Source organism: Cetorhinus maximus, chromosome 1, assembly GCF_964194155.1.
Source record: "Cetorhinus maximus chromosome 1, sCetMax3.hap1.1, whole genome shotgun sequence".
Classification (NCBI taxonomy): domain Eukaryota; kingdom Metazoa; phylum Chordata; class Chondrichthyes; order Lamniformes; family Cetorhinidae; genus Cetorhinus; species Cetorhinus maximus.
In genome coordinates this window covers 182,777,954-182,803,933 of record NC_135879.1, presented here as the reverse complement: position 1 = coordinate 182,803,933, position 25,980 = coordinate 182,777,954, and positions in this window count along the sequence as shown.

Genomic DNA, 25,980 nt, shown 5'->3' with positions numbered 1-25,980 from the left:
CTATTTCCTTTAATATCCTAGAATGCAACCCATCAGGTCCAGGGGACTTATCGGCCTTTAGCCCCATTAGTTTCCCTAGTACTTTTTCTCTAGCAATAGTTATTGTATTTATTTCCTCCCCCTTTTTGTCCCTTGATTATTTAGTATTTTTAGGATGCTATTAGTGTCTTCTACCATAAAGACTGAAGCAAAGTATTTATTCAACTCCCCTGCCATTTAAGTGAGGGATGTTGCTTCATGTGGAAAAATGCAGACTCACGGAGCCAGATTTTCCTCTTTGAGGTGGGAGTTGGGAATTGGGCCATTTCCCGACATCATGATTCTTGTTCCTGAGTGGCCGTGCCCACCCACTGTATTTTCATTTTGCAGAGTCGGGGATAGGCTGGGGTTGGGGCCAATACCTTCCGAAGCAGGGCAGAGACAGAAAAGGAGGCAGGCAGACACCAAGGAAGGCAGGTTCGAAGGTGTGCTTTTGTTCACTGGGACATTGGTCCAGTTTAGTAGAAAAGAAAGGAGTGTTAGTGGAAAGGTAAAAGATCTTGGGGTCATACTACTGCAGGGACAGAACTCAAATACCACAAAGTGATAACCACTTTATAAAGCACTGTCCCATTCAAAATCTTGTGAATTGTAAATAAAAACAGGCATAGATGAATTTCTAGGCCTCTATCCCTTCATTAACTTATGCTCCCTGTGGAGGCTGATAGCTTAAAAAGAAATTCAAACTTCCAAGTAATAGCTGAAAGAATGACACAGCAAGATTCCACATTTGAAGACATTTAGTGTGGTAACCTGAGCTGCAATACGCCTTTAAGAGGATGTGAGCAGATTGACCATGTGACTGTATTACCCAATTGCTGTATAGCGCGGGCTACAATGTTAATCAGTAGTTTAGAATAGGGTCTGGTTTGAGAAGCATATGTGTTAGTGCTCTGTAACTTGTGTTAATAAACAGCATGTGCTTCATCATGCATTGATCAGACCGCCAATGACTGGCCACATCATACTGAACGCCTCGCGTTCTTCTTTTTGGCCAACGACATTTTGGGGGAGGAGAAGAAGCGGGCGATCCTCTTATCGATGTGTGGCAGTAAAACATACGGCCTAATTCGTAGTCTAACAGCACCCAATGCCCAGATTCCAAGAGCTTTGATGAGTTGGTAAATCTTGTGAAAAGCCACTTTTAGCTGAAACACTCGGAAACAACGCAGCCTTTTAAATTTAATTTGAGGTGTTGCGCCCCTGGAGAGACAGTCGCTTGCTATGTAGCAGCCTTAAAACAACTGACGGAGCACTGGAGTTCAGAATGTCGATTAACGACATGTTAAGAGACTGATTAGTTTGTGGTATTGATGAAGACGCCATTCTAAAAAGGTTGTTGTCAGAAATGAATTTAGACTTCAGCAAGGCGCTGGAGTTAGTACTCGCAATGGAGAGCACAGTCAGGGATTCAGAAGCAATCAAGGGAGCACAAAATGGCTCCGTCCTTCGCGTCGAGAGGGAAGCACCAGTTAGAAATGGCACAAAAGCGCTGGGCTCCGTGGAAAGGAAGGGAACTGCCACTATTAACAGACCAGCAAAAAGTAATGGTTTAACAGAGAAATGTTACAATAATAATGGCAGAAATGGAACCAGACAGCTTGCAAGCGAACGACAGTTTAAAAGAATTAACTGTTTCTACTGCTGTCGTATGCACATTATGCAATATTGTAAAGACAGATTAAGTCAAAACTTTAAGCAAAAAGTTAGAAACCATGAAATCCACATAATAGAGGAATCAGAATAAACAGTCAGATTTTTACTTATTACACAACTTAAAAATGGATAAAACGGAGCCAACCTACATGACAGTAAGAGTCAACAGGAAACACATCCGAATGGAGGTGGATACAGGGGCATCCATGACAGTTATAGGGGAACATACATTCAAATATCTGAATGGAGGAGACCAGTCATTAAATCTGGAAAATTCAGATGCTAAATTAAAGATGTATACTGGTGAAGGCATAAGAGTAAGAGGTATATGCAAGGTCCCAGCGCAGCATGGAAATCAGTTTGTTAATTTGCCCCTGATTTTGGTAGCAGGGGAGGGTCCAGGAAATAAAGTTGGAGTAGACTGAGATTTTTCAACTCAGAATGAAAGATCTATAAGAATTATTACAGAAATATGCCTCTGTGTTCGGGGAAGAGCTCGGGAAGATTCAGGGGCTGCAGACTAAAATCCATGTGGATCCTGAGGCAACTTCCAGATTCTTGGGGACGAGGCCAGTCCCCTATGCATTACGAGAAAAAATTGATGTCGAATTGGACAGACTGGAAAGGCTGGGAATCTTACAACCTGTACAATTTTCTGAATGGGCACCACCCATAGTCCCAGTACTAAAGCCTGACCAGAGTGTGTGAATATGCGGGGACTACAAGTTGATGGTTAACAAAGACTAGACAGGCATCCTATACCAAAAATTGATAAATTGTACTCCAAGCTGGCAGGGGGAACCGCATATATGAAACTTGACATAAGCCACGCTTACCAGCAAGTTGAGCTAGAAAAGTCCTCTCAAGATTTTGTGAATATCAACACACATAGGGGGTTAAACCAGTATACCAGGTTACCCTTCAGAGCCTCATTCGCTTGTGCCATTTTCCAACTGGCAATGGGAAACTTACTTCAAGGTTTGTCCCATGTGATGGTTTATCTCAATGATGTCCCAGTAACAGGACTAATTGATGAAGAACACCTGGCAAACCTGGAAGAGGTATTGAAGCATTTCTCACAAGCCAGGGTATGTTTGAAAAGAGAAAAATGTATCTTCCAAGCAAAATAAATGGTTTACCTGAGTAATAGGGTCAACACACAGGGACTTCACCCAGTAGAAGAAAAGGTAGGAGATATTTGTGAGGCGCCAGCACTGAAAAACGCCATGGAATTCAAGTCCTTCTTGGGAATGATTAACTATTATGGCTGTTTTCTCCCAAATTTGTCAACAGTACTGGCTCCATTATATGGTTTACTCAAGAAAAACCACAAGTTGACTTGGAAAGCTCCACAACAACAGGCTTTTGCGACAGTAAAGCAGCTTCTGCATTCATCGGCCCTGTTGGTACACTTTGATCCAAAGAATTAATTTTGACCTGTGATACACGGGTTACCAGAGATAATAGCGTCTGATGATGGAACGGCATTCACCAGTGGGGAATTCCAAAGACTTACAGGTCTCAATGGCATAGTATATATTAAGACCTAGCCATATCACCCTGCATCCAATGGTTTGGCTGAGAGGACAGTCTAGACCTTCAAGTCCGGAATGAAAAAACTGGATGGAAACTCTATTGCAACTAGATTGTCACATTACCTACTTAGCTATAGGGCTGGTGCCACACACGACCATTGGTATTGCCCCCACAGAGTTATTAATGAAGAGACATCTCCAGACCCGTTTGAGTCTCCTCAGGCCAAATTTAGGGGAGAGGGTAGAGAGAATTCAGGAGGCCCAGAAAAATGGACATGATTACCACAGTCATGAAAGAAAAGTCACTATTGGAGACACAGTTTTTGCAAAGAACCTTTGAGATGGGCCCAAATGGCTATCAGGTGAGGTCAGTGATGTGACAGGACCCCTTTCCTATCACATATTGGTCGAAGGTCGGATAATTACGAGACACATAGGTCACCTCAGGAAAAGGGAAACAGATCTACAAGAAGGGAAGCACCAAGCATTCCCGTTGGAGTCTACACCACATGTGGAAGGAACTCCACTTGGTTTGGAGGTGCCTGTAGGATCTGTTGAGCCTGAGAGAGTCAAAGAAACAAACTTACAGGTCCCTACTGGAAAGCCTAGTGGACAGATGATTCTTGAGAGGTGGGCCTTGGATAAACCATCCTAAGTCATAGAATTACGACGTTCAACACACTTGAAGCAGTGTCCAGAGAGACTGAATTTGTAAATAGTTTAGTTGTATAAATAGTTGATAAATTGTAAAGATTGTAAATTGTACTTTCGAGTAAAGGGGGAGGGATGTGGTAATCTGAGATGCAATATACCTTTAAGAATGTGACCAGATTGACCACGTGACTGTGTGACCCAATTGCTGTGTAGCACAGGTTGCAATGTTAATCAGTAGTTTAAAATAGGGTCTGGTTTGAGAAACACACGCGTTACTGCTGTTACTTGTGTTAATAAACAGCATGTGCTTAATCATACATTGGCCTCTGCGTCTGTAGCATCTTGTTCACCAACTCACTTACCAGTAGATAGGTGTGCATCCATATTTGCTGAACAAAGCAAGCCGACAGAAAGAACATAACATTTACTATAACAAAAGAATAAAATCTCCTCTAACTAAACACAAACTTTGCAGGCAGCTTATACTTTAAACCACAGAACAGAATACCTGTCTTCTAATTTTTAGCACAACTGAAAAAATACACTTCACAGGTGCATGGGACACTATCCTTTAAGTAGAGATTCAATTCTCCAAAATGATTTTGAGCTCCTAAGGGTTTATTTCTGTGAACTTCAAACCCTAAAAACTGTGCTTCATGGTGAGAGTGCTACTGGGGACCTCTTCATCTAGCTAAAGCTAGGCAAATCTTCCAGCCTCTTTTTTAACTCCCCGCAAATTTGGTCTTTCCAATCTGAGCATGAACTTCCACCTGCAATCCAGTGCAGTGAACCAGAGTCTTGAGGCCTCTAACTGCTCTCTCTCTGCCAGACCCTGGCAGACTAACTGTGTCTCTGAGTTTTCAGCGATACTTTAGAAATCCTTCCCCTGTAAAAGCCCATTTTCATTACGATGTGAATCACATGGGCTTTGTATCCAGGTGGAGATACTGATTATCCTTGAGAGACCAGTTCACTTTCATCTTGAAACTCAGGAGGTGTCAGCTGTGGCTCAGTTCATAGCACCCTCGCCTTTGAATCAGAGGGTTGTGGGTTCATGTCCCACTCCCAGAAAACCAAGAACTGTGATTGTACTCGTAAGAGTTGCAATTTGTGACTGTTGATAACTCGAAAGAGTTTCATCTTGAAACTCAATGGACAGTTTAAAGCACAACTGTTTACAACCCCATATTCTCAATAATTTTCTGAGACTTTGGAGACACACAGTTTATCCACTGTTAGCACACAGGCAGCTGCCATTGTCTCCAAGTATAAACACCTTGCACTTTCTTGCCAATAAACAATCTGAGCCTCCTTTAATCTGTAACAATCAACCACTCAGGCTTGCTTTCAGGCAGACTTCAAAATAGGTCACATGTTTCATTTTCCCTTAAATTAAAGACACAGAATTGTCCCAGATTTGCACTAAGTGCAGTAGTGGATGGGAAAAAGGACATTTTACCCACTAGCTGCAATGGTGGGTTTTGCGCCGTATTATCACAATCCCGCCTTATTAATCATGCATTTTCAGGAAACATGCCGTTTTATTGGTGGACAACCTCCTATTTGCTTACCACACCAAGACCTCTCTGCTTCCTCACGCAGGTGCCATATTTAAAGTGCGGCCACGCGCACACCTCTCAGTGCTTCCAGCCCAGGACTGCTGCACAGAAGACATGGATCTGAGGGGCAAGAAGACTGATTCAGTGACACATACCTGGAAAGCCTTTTGGACGCCTTTGAGGCCTACCATGATGTCCTCTACTCCTGCTCTGGCCACAGGAGGGGCAGCAACATCACGAATCTAGCTTGGGAGGCAGTGGCAGCAGTGGTTAGTGCCAATACTGCCCACAAAAGGTCAGCCATCCAGTGCAGAAAGAGGATGAATGATCTGATCCATGCTGCCAGGATAAGTCACTCTTCTCATCACTCTAAACTCTCACACTCACAAGCTCATCACACATTCACTGACATCTCACTCACTATCACCTAAAGGGACATCACCACTCACTCTCTCACACAAATGCTCATATCTCCATCTGGCCTCATCTCCTCTGGAGATCACCTCCTCATTCTGTCTATGGCTCCACCCAGCACACACGCACACCTGGCATCCTTCTCATTTGGCCTGGCATGCGCCTTGCTCACACTCTCTCCATCTGTCTTTATGCAGGACAAGATCGGGCGAAAAAAAGGGAGAGGTCCCTGACCTGGGGTGGAGTGCCAGACATCAAAGTCCTCACTCCCTTCAAAGACTGCGTGTTAGAGCTGGCCGGAGAGGATGTTGTCCATTCCAGTGGCGACAGCGAGGTTGGCACCAAACATTCAAGTGAGGATGATGTACGAGGTCATCCATAAGACCATGAGACATAAGAGCAGAAATTAGGCCATTCAACCCATTGAGTCTGCTCCTCCATTCAATCATGGCTGATAAGTTTCTCAACCCCATTCTCCTACCTTCTCCCCGTAACCTTTGATCCCCTTACCAATCAAGAACCCATCTATCTCGGTCTTAAATAACTCAATGACCTGGCCTCCACAGTCTTCTGTGGCAATGAATTCCATAGATTCACCGCTCTCTGGCTAAAGAAGTTTCTTCTCATCTCAGTTCTAAAAGATCTTCCCTTTACTCTGAGGCTGTGCCCTCGGGTCCTAGTCTCTCCTACTAATGGAAACATCTTCCCCACGTCCACTTTATCCAGGCCTTTCAGTATTCTGTAAGTTCCCTCTGGCAACTCAGCTCAACTGTTCTGTATACCGCAGCAGCCATGCACTAATAATCTTCATTTTTCTCTCATAGGCACATCTGCCATGTCGCCCTCAGGCAACTTTGGCCCCAACTCCGGTGCCAACAGCACCTTGAATGAGGACCCTGAGGAAAGCACCCTCGAAGACCTGTCACATTGCTCACCTACACCCTCCCATTAGCACAGCGACACACACCTCGGTCGGACCTACATGTACAGCAGGCTTGGGCACACAGCCTGGTGAGCACAGCACACAATCAGCTCCACAGCAGGTGATGGCAGGGACACGCGAGGTCGCCGCCACTCGGAGGAAAGCTGGAGGCAAGGGATCTGCTAAGTCCGAGTCAGACGAGGAGCCTCTGGACTTGGTCCTCAATCAGTTGTTGGAGCTGCAACGGCACTCACGTTAACAGCAGGAAGGGATGACAGCTGCACTCCTCAGATTGCAAGGCATGATGGAGGAGTCCGTCCGCCTACATTCTGAGGTGATTGCGCCATCATGCCAACGCACTGAGCTCAACATTGGCAGTATGGCGGCTGCCATGGAGACCTTGGTGCACATCTGTCCTGCACTGCTGCACTCCATCGCTGATGCCATAGTTGGCCTCCAACAGTGTTAAAATGAGAGGGGTGCAGGGCAGCTCAATCTCACTCCAGCTTCCCCTTCTCCTCAAGGAATCAGCCAGGGGCCCTCGGGTACCCTAGGGAATAGGATTCGCAGGCACACACCCCAGAGCCATCCACCCTGGCGACTCCGGGTGTGTCCGGCACATTCGAATCCCCTCTTCCTGTGACCCCAGCAGCTCCAGCTCCACTTGCCAAGCAGGATACCACTTCCACACAGCAGAACCCTGAAAGCAGGCCTGAGCCTCCAGGTCTCGGCCCTCCAGAGGACGCCCGGAAAAGTCATCATAGACAGGGCGTAGCTGTCAGCAGGCTGCCTCCACCTCTGCTGTGGATGTTGGGGAAACACCAAGATGTAGCGACAGGGTTAGGAAGATTCAAAAGATGTAACTCCTTCTGTGACAAAACAAAAGAACTAAATTGACAAATCAAGGGACAAAGTAAAAGGCAACCCCTTAAAGGGAAACTGAAAAAACAAAAGACAAAATGCAAAGGAAACTTACCAACATTAAATCAAAATGTGATTAACAGGGTCAATAAAACACCTCAGTCCCTGCGGTGCCCACTGAGCATGGAGGGCCTTGACAGTGCCGGCAGACACCATGTGCTCCCTCTCCAGGGACATCTGGCCACGAACATAGCCACGGAAGAGAGGCAGACAGTCGGGTCAATGACCCCCTCGATTGCCCGCTGCCTGGACCTGTTAATGGCCAACTTGACCAGGCCCAAGGACAGACTCAGGAGGAGATCCTGCTCCTTCCCGGCCCCTCTCCGTACCGGGTGCCCGTAGATCAGTAGCGTGAGACTGAAGTGCAAACAAAACAACAGTAAAAGGTTTGCCAAGAAACTAAAAAGGGGGTGCAGTCTACAACAACCAACATACACATGGTCCACAGACTCCACAAGGCTGCAATAGACGCAGGCATCTTGGGAGCCCGTGAACCGACACAACCTACAATGGTATCGGACTGCTGCATTCAACACCCTCCACCCCAGGTCCCTGATGGAAAGTGGGAGGACACCCCCATTGAGGGCTCTCCACTGGGTCCTCCACCACCGGACGGCAACAAGGCACGCCAGGGCATGTTCGAGCGACGGGTGAGAGCAAGGACATGAAGGGTATGCAGCAGCAGCCCATACAGGACACCCCTCCACTCTGTGCTAAATGACACGGAGGGCAATTCCACGAGAAGGCTCAGGTTACGGGGCACAGGCTCCCGAGAGAGGGTCGGGGCTTGGGGCCAATGTGGAATTCTATCTGAATAGGGGTATGCTCAGACAGAAGACCACCGTACACCTGCGCCACCTCGAGTCCAAGTATAATGTTGGGGCCGAGCACGACTGTCCTAAGGCCTTGGATGGCATTGGCCACTAGCCGGACGACCGCCGATGCAGGTTGCATCAACTCCTGGGGAATCATCCGGCAGACTCCTCCACCACCCAGCATGTCCCTGATGCTGGTCACCCCGGCAGCTACAGTCCCCTCTGCCAGCTACTGAAAAGCTCAGAGGTGTGGATTCCTCCACCCTGGCGACTCCGGGAGCAGCTCTCTGACGAAAGCTGCTACTCCTGATGGTGCAGAGCTGCGTCGCGAGGTGTCTATGTTCCAGACTTTGATCAGGTCCTGGTAAAAGATGGGCAATGCCTGCAAGGAGCCACGAAAGCCCCTCTGGTCTACAAACAGGAGCTGCACGTCATAATTCAGGCCGTACACCTGGCAGAAGAAATATGTCACTAGGGCACACCATCTCGGAGGAGCTCGATGTAAAGGTATCGCTGCAGGGTCTAAAGGCGGAAAGTCACCACATGGGTGCGTAGGCACACCAGCGCCTGACCACCCTCCCTGAACGGAGACTCAGAACCTCAGCAGCGACCCAGTGCAGCCTTTTGTCCCAGAAGTCGACAAACATTCTCTGGATCTTTGTGACAAAATACAGGGGATGGGTCAAAGTGACCAGCCGGTACCACAACATAGTGGCAATCAGCTGGTTTATGACCAGAACTCGACCCCGGTAAGACAGCACTCGGAGCAGTCCTGTGCAGCGCTGCAGGTGAGTGGTGACTTTGGCCTCCAGCTCCTGCCAGTCCCCAGCCAGGATTCCTCAGCAATGCAGAGATGGACCCCCAGGTAGAGGAGACTGGTCCTGCTCCAGGTAAAAGGCCTGAGCTCCTCGGGTAGGGGATTAATCTGCCACAGACCGACCAAACGTTCAGAACATTTGCCCCAGTTGATCCTGGCAGGGGATACTGCAGAGTAGACCTCCTGGCACTTGTGCATCCTCCGCAGGTCGGTGAACATGAGGAGCACGTCATTGGTGTAAGCTGAGAGGACAACCCCAATACCCGGCCTGCGCAGAACCAATCCCAACAACCTCCCCCACAAGAGGCGCAGGAAAGGCTCCAGGCAGATAGAATACAACTGGCCAGACAGGGGGCAGCCCTGACGCACTCCTCTCCAAAAGTGAAGGAGCACTGTCAGGGACCCGTTGACCTTAACTAGACACTCTGCAGCAGCGTACAGATGTCGGATCCGGGTGATGAAATGCGTCCTAACCCCGAATGCTCGCAGAGTCCCGAATAAATATTCGTGATCCACCCTGTTCAAGAGACAGGAAGCCGCTTGACAGACCAGTCCTCTGGGAGAAGTGGATGATGTCCCAGACCAGAAGGATATTATCAAAAATTGTGCGGCCCAGGACTGTGTAGGGCTGATCAGGGTGGATCATGTGGTCCAGCACGGAGCCAAGGCGAGAAGACATTGCCCTGGCAAAGATCTTGTAATCCGTGCTGAGGAGGGAGACCGGGCACCAGTTCTTAAGTTGGCGGAGATCCACCTTCTTAGGCAATAGGGCAATGACCGCCCTGTGCTACAAGAGGGGCATCTCCCTGATAGCGACTCCCACATAGTCGATCCCCAGGACGTCCCAGAACGCCCTGAAGAACTCCACGGTCAGCCCGTCCAGCCCCGGGGACTTGCCCCTGTCGAGGTTGTTGAGGGCACCGGTCAGCTCCCCAAAACTTATGCGGGAGTCAAGCTTTCTGGCATCCTCCAGGCCGACCTGCAGCAGGTCCTCCCACAAAGCTCTGCGATCATCCTCGCTGGGCGGATCCGGAGAGAACAGGGCAGTGTTGTAGGATTTGGCAATGGCCCTGATGCTCTCCGGATCCGAGAGAAGGGATCCGCCATCGGCCAGCAGCGTAAGGAGCTGCGGATGGACCCTGTGCCTTTTTTCCAGCGAGTAGAAGAAGGGGAAGCCACAGCCCAGGAACCGGATCTGTGACCTCACGTATGTGCCATGGGACCCGATGAGTTACAGGTCCCGCAGCGCGCCCTTCCTCTCTTCGTACACCGACTGCAGGGCCGGTCCGCATCGGGCTGACGGAGGTGTGCCTCCAGGTCGAGCACCTCCTTCCCCAACTCCTCGACCCTGGATTTCCACCTCTTTGTCAATTCGCATGCGTACTCCTGACAGAAAACGCGGATGCGAGTCTTGCCCATGTCCCGCCATAGCCTCAGGGAAGGGAAGTCTCTCCGCTTCCTTCTCCAGCCGGCCCAGAAACGATGGAACGAGTCCAGGAACCACTCGTCCTCCAGCAGCAGGTTGTTAAAGTGCCAGCACGCGGACCCCGTCCGAGCGCAGAACGGAACGAGCTCCGCCCACACCAGACGGTGGTCCGAGCACGGCACCCGCTACACAGAAGTTGATGGAATGCAGCACGCCTTGTAAACGTAAAGTCTGGACACTCCGACTCCAGATGACACGAAAGTGAAAACACTCGAAGCAGGATGGAGATGTCGCCAGACGTCCACCAAATCGAAGGACCCGACCAGGTCCCGCAACTTACTCACATCTTGTGTATGGTGCTGGGCACCGAGATGGTCGCTGGTCTCGAGGGTATAGTTGAAATCCCCCCCAAGGACGATGCACTTGCCCACATCGATGGAGCCGAGATGAGTCGACACTTCCTCAAAGAAGCTCGTTTGCTGCTGCGCACCCAGGGGAGCGTACACATTCACAAAGTGAAGCACCGCACCCCCTAGGCGCAGAGTAAGGTGCAGCAACCGGCCTGGCACCGGTTCCTTGACCTCCAAGATCTCCAGCTGAAAATGTGGGGTCAACAAGATAGCCACCCTGCTAGAATTGGAGGCTGGGTGTCTCATGTAGACCCCCCCTCGCCACTCCAGGAGCCACAGAGCTTTGTCTCCCGGAACAGTATGGGTTTCCTGCAGGAAGCACACCGCATACTTTCTGTCCCTGAGGACCGAGAAGTTCTGGAGCCTGCGCTGTGGTCCCTGCTGCTGTGGAGGTTGAGGCTAGCAATGTTAGTCTTTGTTGTTAGAAGTATGTGCTACCATTACCATGTCTAGTGTAAGAAGGAGAGGACTATTTTAATCCTTCCGCTCCTTCAGGAGCCCAGTGAGAAACGTGTGAACCCTCCTCTTAGCTTTCCGGTCCAGTCCGGAGGCCTTGAGAACAGACCAGAGCACAAGAGGAAAAGCATACCACCGGTCCAGGGCCGATTGGACCCTGTCGCGGCGACCGTGATTACTTGTTAAAAAATCCTGAAGCTCCCGTAAAGGGATGAGGGGAGAATCAGTGGGGGGCACCAGGGGATCCACCACTTCACCCGGCAACAACTCAATTAAGTCATCCCCGGTGTTCATCACCGAAACCTCGTCCTCCTCCAGGTCGTCGCTTCCAGCTTCCAACCCCTCCCCCGTATTGAGTACGGGGGCTGGTTCAGAGCTGCCAGTCAGCTCCATCTCCACGTCGATCCTAGCCCCAGGATCAAGGGCAGAGGGGTCCTCTCTGGTCTCCTCTTGGGGATATGGGCCAAAGGGCTGCAGTGGCTCAGAGTCCGCTCCTCCCAGGTACCGGGTCGCCCGGTGAGTCCAGAAATGGCTCCGGACCTAGGGCAGAGGTGCCCGGCGCTGAAGGTTGGGAGGGAGTGGGGAGGCCTTCCTCACCACTGCCACCCGATGACCCAGCCGGATAATGATTTTCTCCCCGAGCCGGTGTCCCTGGGTGTCTGGAGATGAGGGTTGGTTTGGGGAGTTAGGGGGGTTTCGGGGGCTGGCTCTGCATGGCGGGTCTTCCATCACGCCTTCATCCAGCGCGGGGTCTCTCCCCCCCCGCCTCGCCGGCATTTGAGATGGTTGTGGCAGCCGGTAGCACCTCTCCTTGCAGGGAGGAAGATGGAGTGGTGGCGGGGGGAGGAGCAGCAGTGCCAGCCGTGGTTGCCTGAGTAACATTGGTGGTCTTGGAGGCAGGGCCCCACCTCCTTGCAGGCCTGGCACCATATGCCATCCGCCGACCAGAAGATGCGGTAGGCAGCCCCCTCAGGCATGCTTACACCTCGATGGGGCTTATCATTGCTAGCAGAATGCCCTGGGCCGGTAGCACAATGTTCCGTCATTCTCTCTGTGTGCTCCCAGCACCTTTGAGGTGTGGCTGACCCCCCATCTCATCAGCATCTGTGTCTGGTGACAGTGTGGTCCTGAAGGGTTCAAATCATGAAGGATGCCATTGGATCAGGAGAAGTTAAAGTTTCACTGCTGCATCTGCATGACCTGACCCTGTTCACAAAGTACTGTCAGCCAGACAGGAGTCAGACATTCACATAAGCTATGTGAGGATCTACGGAGTGTCCCCACTGCATGTCTTCATCATGCTCCTGGAATGGGGGGACTATGGGCATCTGCTGCGTCTCCATGACGGGAGCCTTATCACAGTGGGTATATGCGCTGCCATCAGCCAGGCTGGAGTTGAACTTTCGCAGATGCAATGTGAGGATCTATAGTGTCTCCTCACTGCATGTGGTCATCATCCTCACGAATCTAACAGCTATGAGGGCTTCTCGAGAGTGCCTTGTCTGGCCATTGTGATGCCTCATCGCTGTCATCCTTACCTTCAAGGACCTCCTCACGCTCATCACCGTCAACATCCTCCTCATCGGAGGAGACCTCCAACTCCTCCATCTCCTCCTTGACAAGTTCATTTTCCAGTTGCAGCGCCAGGTTGTAAAGAGTGCAGCAGGTGACGCCGATGTGTGACACCCTCTGTGGACTATATTGCAGGGCTTCACCAGGCCTGTTCAGGCACTGGAACCTCACTTTCAACATTCTGTTGATTTGCTCCATGAAATTGTGAGTTGCAGCATGAGCCTCATTATACTGTTGCTCTGCTGCAGTCTGAGGCCACCGTACAGGTGTCATCAGCCATTGCCCCTTGTCCCCGAGGAGCCAACCCTGCAGCCTCTTTGGACCCTGGAAGACGTCAGGGATCTGAGATCGACTGAGAACGTAGGGTCGTGGACATTCCCTGGAAACCGTGCGCAGACCTGCAGGATGTGTTTGTGGTGGTCGCACACCAGCTGCACATTTAATTGTGGTTGACATAGTTGACCATGTGTTGCGACGGAGATCTGAGAGCCAAGTGAGTTCCCTGGAGATGCGCAGTCTTCAGCAACACTGGTTCTCAGTCATCTGCAGGAGTGACGAGCACCGTCTATAGACTCTGGGTCTAGCTGCCCAGCTCCCCAGCTATCCCTTCTTCTTGATGGTGCTGCTCCTCCCTTTGTTCAGCCAGGGGTCTCCATCACTCTCTTCTCCTTCATCTCTGCTCCCTGTAAATCATGAGGCATATAGACAGGTCACCAGGCTCCATGCTCCTGATGTACTCCTCCTGCAGGCTGAAAGAGAGAGACACGTGGGTTAGAATGGATGTACCAAGAACCTCTCTTGATTAAATCTGAAGGTCTCTTAACACATCCCAGAGAGCGCTGGCCAGCACTTGGATGGCCAGAGTTTAGTGCGCTGTATGGCTGCCCGAAACCCCACCCTTCTCCGCCCCACTTGACCTGACCAATTGGCTGCAGCTTCACCCACTGGGCTGCATGCTGTGCTCTCAGCTCAGGTGCAGGCATTCTCCTAGCCCGCACTGCAAAGCTGCGCTGCTAGCTTGAACTATCGGGGAGAATGGTCCGAAGCTGAATGTTGACATTGCAAGGGGCTGTGAGTGCCTCTACCAGTGCCTGCTCCATGGCCAGCTTTAGCACTGAGATTGTACAACGTGTCCAGTCATCCAACTGCTCTGCAGTCCACTAAAATGCTCATTATTTTGTAGTCTGTGCCTGAGGGGTGAAAAGCTTTGGAGCACTTGGTGGCACTTTCATGCCTCTGCGTTACTTGAGTGGGCAGATAAGCTAGAGGCCCAACTCCAAGCGTGTCAATGTAGCTGCATCTAAACTGTCTCAGCTGCGGAGGAATGGACACTTTATACAAGGTTTCCCTAACGCATGGCTACTTCCCTTCCAAACCCCTGCATGTGCTTATGCACTACCATCAGAGTGGGTTGCCTTGCCCCCACCGACTCACCTCACAGCATGCTGCCTTTCCCCCGACAACTCACCCCACCCGCAGAGCACCCCTTGTGCTGGCACCACGCTGTCAGCCAGCTGGGAAAAAGCAGCTTGCCTATGCCCTCTCCTGAATGTGTGGCACCTCAACCTTGAAGTCTAATGGGTGACCCTCGAGAGTGCTGTGCAACGTTCGTGAGCCCTCGCCTCTGAGTTCCGCTTGAAGCGTAGCTCGCCAGCTGCACACCTTATAAATGCTGTTGTCAAACACGTCGGTGAGCAATCACACCAGGGTGCCTGGACGATCCAGTGTGGGGGGATGATTCTGTCAAGCAGGGCTTATGAATGATATGCAGATGTGTTAAAATGACATTCCCAAAGTCTGACGGCGGGAAAGGCGGCCCACCATTGATAGGCAGAGCCGACGATCGCAAACTGGTTTCACGATGGCATGAAACCAATATTCGGCCTTCCCACCATATTGTCCGCTCACGCCCACCATGAAGTGCGATGCCAATGGGCACAAAAAATTCCGCCCACAGTCCCAAACATAATAGTCTTATAAACCTCACAATTGTAGCACAAATTTTACACTTTAAACAGAATATTGTTTCTGTTGATGAGTAAATATCTGGCTCTACAAGCACTCTACTATTATCCTTTACTGTGTTGTACAGGTATCTCCTCAGGGAAAAAGAATAATGATTTAGGTGTACAATTATACAATTCTTTTCCAAAATCTTTCCTCTATTTGAAGATTGCAAAATGCTAATTTTCCAACCTACTGTCTTTTTAAGATATAAGAAGCAAGAAATTACAATTATGGGGCATTAGCTACAGACAAATGGAATGATAATGGTTTGAATGCTCATTTTCCACTGCCCTATAGCTTTATATTTAATTGCTGAACCAGAATGGAACAGTACTCAAGTCTAATTAACCACAATGCATCTATTGCATGCTAAGATTATAAAATTACACTTCTGGAAAGAAATTCAGAAAATAAATTTTTCCTATTATGTCAGCTGACTTATTATGATCATTTTTCCAGCAAAAGTATCTCAGATAAGTGTATGATATTTTGCAACCAACTTTTCCTGATAAAATCCATTCCCCTTTTATTTCCTAGGGACCACTTAATTGGGAAATCTGTAAATGAAAAAATAGATTTGTTTTCTCTGCAGGATATAATATAAAGGTAATAAGCTTAGTTTATTTCCTAATACAGGTACATGGAACTTGAAAAATAATCCTTTTGAACCAGTAATATATTGAAGGAGACAAGGGATCTTTCTTTGTTCTTGTTCTACCTATTATCTCCCATCCTCCTTCTTATCTAAAGGCTTTGAATCCTAGCTGGGGTAGGATTTTATGGGCATCACATGTTTTCCAGTATCTTAATACAAGTGTCCATTCTGCATGGATGTATTTAGGTGGTGAATGCCAGTGGACATTTTGTTTAATTCACTCTCAGGATTTCTGTGTCTCTGGCATTTGTTGCTCATCCCTAGCAGCCCTTTAGAGTGTGGTAGTGAATCCTTTTCTTGAACTGTTGTAGTTCATGTGGCGAAGGCACCCCCCTAATGCTGTTTGGTAGGAAGCTTGATCCAAGATGATAAAGGATAAGCAATATATGCCCAAAATCAAAGGAACTTGGAGATGTCAACGGGGCCATGCACCAGATGCCCTTGTTTTCCAAGGCATTGGATGTTGTAGGTTTGGAGGTGCTGTTTTATAAACCTTAGCGAATTGCAGCGATGTATCCCATAGCTAGTACTAAGAAGCATTACAGCCAAGCCCAGTACAGTCTTCACTTGGTATCCACAAACAGGCACTTATGGCAGGTCATGCTGAATAGCAATCAGGAGCAGATATTCAAGCTACTGTTCCCCTCAGGAACCCAAAGACTCTGAACCCAACTGTTGCACCCTGTGGTTGAGGTCGGTAAACTCAAGATGGATTGAGGATTGAACCTGGCTTCTGTACAGCAAGCCTATTTACTGTCTGAACCAAATAAACTAATAGATAACTCTAAGATGAGCATAGAATTCCTGCTGGGAAATAAGTAGCAATCTAACTGGCAAAATAAAAAATAATGAAGTCAGAAATGGTGTGTGACTAGTCTGCTGAGTCAGAGGAACACTTTGAGCTGATTTGATAGTTTCCAAAGTATGCTGTGCTCTGTTCTTTGGTGAAGGTCACATTAACGTAAATCAATCAGCCAAAGAAGTTAAAAGATGCAATTTAATTAAATTGTTCTGGCAACACTACATGGTAATAATTCATTTTTAATCTTTGGCAGCAAGACTCCCACTGCATCTCACAATTTTTAAAAAAGCTGTTCTTAGCTTTCATCAATTAAAATGTCTTCGTACCCTGCACTTAGGAGATGGATGACACTTATATTGAGCCTCATTTCTAACTGTCAAATATGGCCATAATCACCTGGTTGATACCAACATGGATTTTTTATTTGCAATTCATTTTCTCTTGGTCTGACCTGGAAATGTTAATAATGGTGAAAGAATGACTAAAATTAGTCCATTCACGCCTGACCACCATGAATAATGATACAGAGGATAGAAATTAGCTTTCCATCAGTGGAAAGAAATTAAAGGAAACAAAGGAAATTGTAAGCTCATGACTGGATTCATTGAGCAATGGAATAATAATTTGTGTCATACTGAGTTAGTGCAGAACCTAATGGTGGTGTGTGTCATCGAACAACTGTTACCCCTGCCTCCATGGAGAAAGACAAAATGAAGATACTAAAATGTCTGTAAGGATGCAGTTAAAGATACACCCTGCAATGCCCGTTACAAGTGCTATTGTTTCTGCTATCATAATTTTCTGCTATTACACTCACTTATAGGAAAACAACTCACAGTTCCAGAATGAAAAGGTGCATGCTAAGCAAGAGGAAAAGGCTGTTGCTGCATCCTCCATTTGGCCTGCCAATGTTCAGACATGCATGAGCTAAAATTTGCTCTTGTGTTTAAAGCTGCAAAGCTATAACAATTCTATAGATAAAAGCAAAATACTGTGGGTGCTGGAACTCTGAAACAAAAACAGAAAATTCTGGAAAATGTCAGCAGGCCTATCAGCATCTGTGAAGAGAAAAAAAACTATTAACATTTCGAGCCTATATGACTCTTCTTCTGAACGCTCTGAAGAAGAGTCATACGGACTCAAAATGTTAACTGTTTATTTTCTCTCCACAGATGCTGTTAGACCTGCTGACTTTTTCCAGCATTTTCTGTTTTTGTGTGCTATAACAATTCTATTAAGTTTCCTTCAACATGAACATCCCTTGGCTCCTTCAGTCTCCTGAACTGACAAATCATGCTTTCAGGAGTTGTTTCAGGAAGGTAGGAAGGAGTCATTGGGAAAAATGGAGTTGGAAGTTGTAACAGTAATGGCCTCCTCTTGCTGAAGATATGTGCTGAGTGTGAGTTCTTAATCATCAACATAGTTTTCTGCCTCCCTATTCACAACTAGTTGCCTTGCACCCACTTTTTGTGCATTGGCACCTAATCACCATGTCGTCACCAGGCAGAGGGACAAGCGGGATATGTGTGTAAGGAAAGCCATGCATGGTGGTAACTGCTGAACTGACCACCATCTTATCATTTCAAAGCTAAATATCAAGATCTTTCCCGTAGAAGCCCCTGGTGTATGTCACTCCAGAAGCATCCCAATGCCTTAAGGCACAAACATGTAGTCATGAAGAAACTTCTCTCAGAGAAACTCATCTGTGCACAGTGAAGATGAACACTCACTGCAACAAGGATAGCTGGGTGACATTCAGGGGTACAATGTACTCCAATGCCCTAGAAAGCCTTCACCCTACTTCTCATATGCATCAAAGTTGGTTCGATGACAACAATGAGGTGAACCAGAAACTTCTGAAGGAGTAATATCACCTCTGCAGGGTTTACCTCAATGACAAATCATGACTATCCCAGCATGATGCTTACTGAGACACCCGCAGGTCTGTCCTGTGTCTTTTTTATTCATTCACGGGATGTGGGCGTCATTGGCTGGGCCAGCATTTATCACCCACCCCTTGTTGCCCTTGATTAGGTGGTGATGAGCTGCCTTCTTGAATCGCTGCAGCCCATGTGGTGTAGATACATAACAGTGCTGTTAGGAAAGGATTTCCAGAATTTTGATCCAGTGACAGTGAAGGAAAGGTGATATATCTCCAAGTCAGGATGGTGAATGACTTGGAAGGGAAACTCAGGTGGTGGTGTTCCCATTTATATGCTGCCCTTGTCCTTCTAGGTGGTAGTGGTCATGGGTTTGGAATGTGCTGTCGAAGGAGCCTTGGTGAATTCCTGCAGTGCATCTTGTGGATGGGACACACTGCTGTTACTGTGTGCCAGTGGTGGAGAGAGTGAATGTTTGCAGATGCGGTGCCAATCAAGCGGGCGGCTTTGTCCTGGACAGTGTCAAGCTTCTTGAGTGTTGTGGGAGCTGCACTCATCCAGGCAAGTGGGGAGTATTCCATCACACTCCTGATTTGCACCTTGTAGATGGTGGACAGGCTTTGGGAGTCAGGAGGTGAGTTACTCGTCACATGGTTCCTAACCTCTGACCAGCTCTTGTAGCCACAGTTTTTATATGGCTAGTCCAGTTCAGTTTCTGGTCAATGGTAACCCCCAGGATGTTGATAGTGGGGCATTCAGAGATGGTTATGCCATTGAACATCAAGGGGCGATGGTTGGATTCTCTCTTGTTGGAGATGATTATTGTCTGACACTTGTGTTGCGCGAATGTTACTTGCCGCTTGTCAGCCCAAACCTGGGTATTGTCCAGGTCTTGCTGCATTTGGACATGGACTGCTTCAGTATCTGAGGAGTTGCAAATGGCGCTGAATGATGTTCAGCAAACATTCCCACTTCTGACCTTATGGTGGAAGGAAGATCATGGATGAAGCAGCTGAAGATGGTCGGGCCGAGGACACCAGCCTGAGGAACTCCTGTAGTGATACCCTGGAGCCGGGTAGATGCCAACGTTGTAGTTGTGCTGGAACAGCTTGGTTAGGGGTGCGGCAAGCACTGGAGCATAGGTGTTCAGTACCATTGCTGGAATATTGTCAAGGCCCATAGCCTTTGCTGTATCCAGTGCTTTCAGTCATTTCTTGATATCACATAGAGTGAATCGAATTGGCTGAAGACTAGCATCTGCAATACTGGGAACCTCTGGAGGAGGCCGAGATGGATCATCCACTCAGCACTTTTGGCTGAAGATTGTAGCAAATGCTTAAGCCTTATCTTTTGCACTGCTGTGCTGGGGTTCTCCGTCATTGAGGATGGGGATATTTGTGGAGCCTCCTCCCCCAGGGAGTTGTTTAATTGTCCACCACCATTCACGACAGGGTGTGGCAGGACTGCAGAGCTTAGATCTGATCCATTGGTTGTGGGATCGCTTAGCTCTGTCTATCACTTGCTGCTTATGCTGTTTGGCACACAAGTTGTACTGTGTTATAGCTTCATCAGGTTGATGCCTCATTTTTAGGTATGCCAGGTGCTGCTCCTGGCATTCCCATTCTGCACTGTTCATTGAACCAGGGTTGATCCCCTGTCTTGATAGTAATGGTAGAGTGGGGGATATGCCGGCCCATGAGGTTACAGATTGTGTTTGAGTACAATTCTGCTGCTGCTGATGGCCCACAGCGCCTCATGGATGCCCAATTTTGTTGCTAGATCTGCTCAAAATCTATCCCATTTAGCACGGTGATAGTTCCACACAACATCATGGAGGGTATCCTCAATGTGAAGGCGGGACTCCGTCTCCACAATGACTGTGCGATGGTCACTCCTAGCGATACTGTCATGGGCAGACGCATCTGCAGCAGGCAGGTTCGTGAGGATGAGGTCAAGTATGTTTTTCCCTCTTGTTGATTCCCTCACCACCTGCTGTAGGCCCAGTCTAGGAGCTTTGTCCTCTAGGACTCGACTAGCTCGGGTAAGCTCAGAGAGATGCAAGATATTTGGCTGAATCAGAAATCAGACACATTCCAGTCATATGCAGACAACTAAGTGTGGAAGAGAGCCTATGATGCTCTGAAATCTGTCTATGGGCCCCACTCGACTGGTTCATCACCAATCCTCAGTGCAGATGGGTCAACATTGCTCACAGAAAAAGCCCAGATTCTTCATAGATGGGTAGAGAACTAAACACATCCTCAATTGGTACAGGTGGACAATGGAGGCATCCATCACTGAAGAAGCAATGAACCGGCTGCCAAAAGTTGCCATTAATAGTTCTCATGATGACCCTCCCACGCCATCACAAATGATAAAAGCTATCAAATTCTTTTCTAGCAGCAAAGATCCAGGAGCTGATGCTATCCCAACTGAGGTCAACAAGGATGGAGGTCAACGCTTGGTCAAGAAGCTCACTGAAATCTTTCAGTCTATGGGAGAGCAAGGACCCATCCCGCAAGAATACAAAGATGCCTCCGTTGTCCACCTGCACAAGAAAAAAGCATAAAAGCAAAAAACTGCGGATGCTGGAAATCCAAAACAAAAACAAAAATACTTGGAAAAACTCAATAGGTCTGGCAGCATCTGCGGAGAGGAGCACAGTTAACATTTCGAGTCCGAATGACCCTTCAACAGAACTAAGTAAAAATAGAAGAGAGGTGAAATATAAGCTGGTTTAAGGGGGGGTGGGACAAGTAGAGCTGGATAGAGGGCCAGTGATAGGTGGAGATAACCAAAAGATGTCACAGACAAAAGGACAAAGAGGTGTTGAAGGTGGTGATATTATCTAAGGAATGTGCTAATTAAGGATAGAAAGCAGGACAAGCAAGGTACAGATAGCCCTAGTGGGGGTGGGGTGGGGTGAAGGAATCAAAAAAGGCTAAAAGGTAGAGATAAAACAATGGATGGAAATACATTTAAAAATAATGGAAGTAGGTGGGAAAATAAAAATCTATATAAATTATAGGGAAAAAAAAGGGGGGGCAATCGGAAAGGGGGTGGGGATGGAGGAGAGAGTACATGATCTAAAATTGTTGAACTCAATATTCAGTCTGGAAGGCTGTAAAGTGCCTAGTCGGAAGATGAGGTGCTGTTCCTCCAGTTTGCGTTGAGCTACACTGGAACAATGCAGCAAGCCAAGGACGGACATGTGGGCATGAGAGCAGGGTGGAGTGTTGAAATGGCAAGCAACAGGGAAGTCTGGGTAATGCTTGCGGACAGACCGAAGGTGTTCTGCAAAGCGGTCACCCAGTCTGCGTTTGGTCTCTCCAATGTAGAGGAAACCGCATTGTGAGCAGCGAATGTAGTAGGCTAAATTGAGGGAAGTGTAAGTGAAATGCTGCTTCACTTGAAAGGAGTGTTTGGGCCCTTGGACGGGGAGGAGGGGGGAAGGAAAGGGGCAGGTGTTCTTCTGCGGTTACATGGGAAGGTGCCGTGGGAGGGGGTTGAGGTGTAGGGAGTAATGGAGGAGTGGACCAGGGTGTCCCGGAGGGAATGATCCCTGCGGAATGCCACCAGGGGGGGTGAAGGGAAGATGTGTTTGGTGGTGGCATCATGCTGGAGTTGGCGGAAATGGCGGAGGATGATCCTTTGAATGCGGAGGCTGGTGGGGTGATAAGTGAGGACAAGGGGGACCCTATCATGGTTCTGGGAGTGAGAGGAAGGTGTGAGGGTGGTTGCGCGGGAGATGGGCCAGACATGGTTGAGGGCCCTGTCAACCACCGTGGGTGGAAAACCAAGAAGAAAGCAACTGGCCAATCTTGCGAACACCATCAGGGTTTTTTAAAAATTCATTCATGGGATGTGAGCTTTGCTGGCTGGGCCAGCATTTATTGCCCATCTCCAGTTGCCCTTGAGAAGGTGGTGGTGAGCAGCCTTCTTGAACAGCTGCAGCCCATGTGGTGCAGGTACACCCACAGTGCGGTTTGGAAGGGAGTTCCAGGATTTTGACCCAGCGACAGTGAAGGAACAGTGATATATTTCCAAGTCAGGATTGTGAGTGACTTGGAGGGGGACATTGAGGTAGTGGTGGTCCCATCTATCTGCTGCCTTTGTTCTTCTAGGTGGTACTGGACATGTATTTGGAAGGTGCTGTCTAAGGAGCCTTGATGAATTCCTGCAGTGCATCTTGTAGATGGTACACACTGCTGATACTGTGTAATGGTGGTGGAGGGAGTGAATGTTTGTGGATGTGGTGCCAATAAAGTGGGCTGCTGTGTCCTGGATCGTGTCCACCTTCTCAGTGTTGTGGGAGCTGCACTCATCCAGGCAAGGGGGGAGTATTCCATCACACTCCTTACTTGTGCCTTACAGATGGTGGACAGGCTTTTGAAATTGGCAGGTATGATGTGGTGGGCATCACGGAGACATGGCTGCAAGGGGATCAGGACTGGGAGCTAAATATCCAAGGATATACATCCTATTGAAAAGATAGGCAGCTTGGCAAAGGGGGTGGGGTTGCTTTGTTAGTAAGAAATGAAATTAAATCGATAGCAAGAAATGACGTAGGGTCAGATGATGTAGAATCTGTGTGGGTAGAGTTGAGGAACGGCAAAGGTAAAAAAACCATAATGGGAGTTATGTACAGGTCTCCGAACAGTAGTCAGGATGTGGGGCACAAGTTACACCAGGAGATAGAAAAGGCGTGTAAGAAAAGCAAGGTTACAGTGATCATGGGGGATTTCAATATGCAAGTAGACTGGGAAAATCAGGTTGGTAGTGGATCCCAAGAAAAGGAATTTGTAGAATGTCTACGAGATGGCTTTTTGGAGCAGCTTGTGGTGGAGCCCACTAGGGAACAGGCAATTCTAGATTTAGTGATGTGTAATGAGGCAGATTTGATAAGGGAGCTTAAGGTGAAGGAACCCTTAGGAGGAAGTGACCATAATATGATAGAATTTACCCTGCAATTTGAGAGGAAAAAGCTGGAATCAAATGTAACAGTATTACAGTTGAATAAAGGCAACTACAGAGGCATGAGGGAGGAGTCGGCCAGAATTGACTGGGAGATGAGCCTAGCAGGAAAGACAGTGGAACAGCAATGGCAGGAGTTTCTGGCAGAAATTTGGGAGACGCAGCAAACATTCATCCCTAGGAAGAAGAAGCATACTAAAGGGAGGACGAGACAACCATGGCTGACAAGGGAAGTCAGGGACAGCATAAAAGCTAAAGAGAAAACATACAATGTGACGAAGGGCAGTGGGAAACCAGGGGATTGGGAAGCCCACAAAGACCAACAGAGGACAACTAAAAAGCAATTAAGGAGGGAGAAGATTAAATATGAGGGTAAAATAGCCAGTAATATAAAAGAAGATTGCAAGAGTTTTTTTAGATATATAAAGGGTAAGGGAGAGACAAAAGTGGACAATGGACCGCTGGAAAATGACGCTGAGAAGTAGTAGTGGGGAACAAAGAAATGGCGGAGGAACTGAATAGGTACTTTGCGTCAGTTTTCACGGTGGAAGACACAAGTAACATCCCAAAGTTCAAGAGAGTTGGGGGGCAGAGGTGAGTATGGTGGCCATTATCAAGGAGAAGGTGTTAGGAAAACTGTAAGGTCTCAAGGTGAATAAATCACCTGGGTCAGATGGATTACACCCCAGAGTTCTGAAGGAGATAGCTGAAGAGATAGTGAAGGCGTTAGTGGTGATCTTTCAGGAATCATTGGAGTCAGGGAGGGTCCCAGAGGACTGGAAAATCGCTAATGTAACACCCCCCTGTTTAAGAAGGGAGTGAGGCAAAAGATGAGAAATTACAGGCCGATTAGCCTGAGCTCGATCATTGGTAAGATTTTAGAGTCCATTATTAAGGATGAGATTTCAGAATACTTGGAAGAGCATGATAAAGTAGAGCGAAGTCAGCATGGTTTCATCAAGGGGAGGTCATGCCTGACAATTCTGTTAGAAATCTTTGAGGAGGTAACGAGTAGGTTAAACACAGGAGAGCCAATGGATGTTATCTACTTGGACTTCCAGAAGGCCTTTGACAAGGTGCCGCACAGGAGGCTGCTCAGTAAGATAAGAGCGCATGGTGTTAGAGGCAAGGTACTAGCATGGATAGAAGATTGGCTGTCTGGCAGGAGGCAGAGAGTGGGGATAAGGGCGTCCTTCTCAGGATGGCGGCTGGTGACTAGTGGAGTTCCGCAGGGGTCAGTCTTGGGACCACAACTTTTCACTTTATACATTAATGATCTAGATGAAGGAACTGAGGGCATACTGGCTAAGTTTGCAGATGACACAAAGATAGGTGGAAGGACAGGTAGTATTGAGGAGGCAGGGAGGCTGCAGAACGATTTGGACAGGTTAGGAGAATGGGCAAAGAAGTGGCAGATGGAATACAACATGGGGACGTGAGTGGTCATGCACTTTGGTAGGAAGAATAGAGGCATAGACTATTTTCTAAGTGGGGAGAGAATTCAGAAATCTGCAGTGCAGAGGGACTTGGGAGTCCTAGTCCAGGATTCTCTTAAGGTTAACTTGCAGGTTGAGTCGGTAGTTAGGAAGGCAAATACAATGTTGGCATTTATTTCGAGAGGACTAGAATATAAAAGCAGGGATGTGCTGTTGAGGCTTTATAAGGCTCTAGTCAGACCACATTTAGAATATTGTGAGCTATTTTGGGCCCCGTATCTCAGGAAGGATGTGCTGGCCCTGGAGAGGGTCCAGAGGAGGTTCACGAGAACGATCCCTGGAATGAAAGGCTTAACATATGAGGAACGTTTGAGGACTCTGGGTCTATACTCGATGGAGTTTAGAAGGATGAAGGGGGATCTGATTGAAACTTACGGAATACTGAAAGGCCTGGATAGAGTGGACGTGGGGAAGATGTTTCCATTAGTAGGAGAGACTAGGACCCGAGGGCACAGCCTCAGAGTAAAGGGAAGACCTTTTTGAAGAGAGATGAGGAGAAACTTCTTTAGCCAGAGAGTGGTGAATCTATGGAATTCATTGCCACAGAAGGCTGTGGATGTCAGGTCATTGAGTGTATTTAAGACCGAGATAGATGGGTTCTTGATTGGTAAGGGGATCAAAGGTTACGGGGAGAAGGCGGGAGAATGGTGTTGAGAAACTTATCAGCCATGATTGAATGGCGGAGCAGACTCGATGGGCCGAATGGCCTAATTTCTGCTCCTATGTCTTATGGTCTTATGGTCTTATGGCTTTTGAGAGTCAGGAGATGAGTTACTCATCGTATGATTCCTAGCCTCTGACCTGCTCTTACAGCCACAGTATTTATTTGACTAGTCCAGTTCAATTTCTGGTCAATTGTAACACCCAGGTGTTGACAGTGGGGGATTCAGTGATGGCAATGTCATTAAACGTCAAGGGGCGATGCTTAGATTCTCTCTTGTTGGAGATGTTCATGAACTCTTCCATTACT